This window comes from Schistocerca cancellata, chromosome 4, assembly GCF_023864275.1.
Source record: "Schistocerca cancellata isolate TAMUIC-IGC-003103 chromosome 4, iqSchCanc2.1, whole genome shotgun sequence".
NCBI classification, from domain to species: domain Eukaryota; kingdom Metazoa; phylum Arthropoda; class Insecta; order Orthoptera; family Acrididae; genus Schistocerca; species Schistocerca cancellata.
The window spans coordinates 836,940,478-836,942,458 of NC_064629.1; the positions used below are offsets into that span (position 1 = coordinate 836,940,478).

The following is a 1,981-nucleotide window of genomic DNA, read 5'->3' on the forward strand; positions in this document are numbered from 1 at the left end:
TCAAAAAGGTAAATGTTGTTGCATGATGTACCCACAGAAATTGTTAGCATTAAGTTCATGATGTAAAGAAGTTGTATAGGACATTTCACGCATATGTGAGCTACTTGTCTTGGAATGTCCACTGTGACATTGACAAAGCACTCCATGACTCCCATGTTCAGAAAATGAAAGCATGTCTACGTTGTTCAAAAGTTTGAGGGTGACATCAGTGCTTGTAAACATGCCATTTCCACACTAACGCAAGTGCAGTGTAACAGAAAGCAGGATGTAGTTATAGTTTCCAGAATTGTTCAGACACACCTGCAAGGAGCTGTATATCCACATACATATAAAGTCTGTATACTCCTCTAGTTTAGAGATGTTTAACTCCATTCAGACAATCACCGCATGCCTATATTTTGCACCCATTCTGACATCACCTGTAAGTTTACTGGTGAATGCAGATATATCGGGTATGTGGTTTCGTTGAGTTTCTTTGTCGAATCCAGATATTCATACAGGAAGACCCCTTGCATCATCACCATCTGAAACTCAATATCATTTGAATATGTGTCTCGGTTGTGGTGTATGTCCTCTTGATACACGGTCCCAGAAGTTCCTGCATAAACTGTAATGAATCCAGGAATGCACAGTGTGTGTGTGTGTGTGTGTGTGTGTGTGTGTGTGTGTGTGTGTGTGTGTGTGTGTGAGTGTGTGAGTGTGTGTGCGTGTGTTTGCGTGTATTTACATTTACTAATGTGGTACTGTCATTTTGTCTGTTTCATAAATAGAAAATCTGTTTTTTTTAATTTTTTTATTACTTAGCTCGAAAGGTTGCAGCATTATGTAAACAGGTGTGTACATCGTTTAGATGAGGAGGATTTGATGGCATCTGAGTTGCTGACTGTAGGTATGACAGGACCTTCCACCTCCTTGCAGGTAAATGAATGGGAATATGTGTTACATTGGGATTGCCTATGTGTAGACCATCAATATTGCAACTCACTCACTCCTGAGACCCCCATCAATGCTGCTACTATCACCACTGATAAGACCATCTACATCATGAGCATTGTTACCAGGACCATCAACACCATTACTGCTAACGTCCATAGCGGATTGTTATAATAGTAATCTTCTGGCCAGAAGTCTTACAGTCTGACCTATTAACGAAGACGTGCATCAAGTATGTCTTGCTACAGATCTTCTTCACAAAGTGATTATGGGTGCATTTAGAGATAGGATTTCGATTGCCTGGATCGATAATACAGCTGAGTGCATTGTTTCAGTACAGTTCTTAATCACATGTCTAAGCATATGGGAATGGGAAATTTCTATAATACTAGCCGCTCCATGGTATCAGCTTACAACACAAAACAATTTCATGTCGTGAATTCAGGGTGCTTAGACAACAGGATTTTGTTACAACTCCCATACACATGTATGGGCGAAACGATGAGATATCGTGGGGATTCCCTCTTGCTGAATGGTATTAGAGCCAACAGCTTTACCACAGCGGTAACACCGGTTCGCATCAGATCACCGAAGTTAAGCGCTGTCGGACTGGGCTAGCACTTGGATGCGTGAACATCCGGTCTGCCGAGCGCTGTTGGTAAGTGGCGTGCCCTCAGCCTTTGTGAGGCAACCTGAGGAGCTACTTGATTGAGAAGTACCGGCTCGGATCTCGTAAACCGACATAGGGTAAGGAGAGCGGTGTGCTGACCACATGCCCCTCCATATCCGCATCCAGTGACGCCTGTGGTCTGAGGATGACACGGCGGCCGGTCGGTGCCGTTAGGCCTTCCAAGGCCTGTTCGGACGCAGAATGGTATTAGATATGTGTAATGACTAGATTACAGACTCTCTGAGTTCCATGAACTAGTGTCCAGGAAATCCCTAAATAAAGTACTGCATTTGGACATTCACACCTACACTCCTGGAAATGGAAAAAAGAACACATTGACACCGGTGTGTCAGACCCACCATACTTGCTCCGGACTCT

General features: G+C 43.4%; 1 pseudogene; it reads left to right on the plus strand.

Moving 5' to 3' along the window:
* Positions 1-1,476: 1,476 nt before the first annotated feature.
* LOC126185719 (5S ribosomal RNA) lies at positions 1,477-1,594 on the plus strand (annotated as a pseudogene).
* The last annotated feature ends 387 nt before the right edge of the window (positions 1,595-1,981 follow it).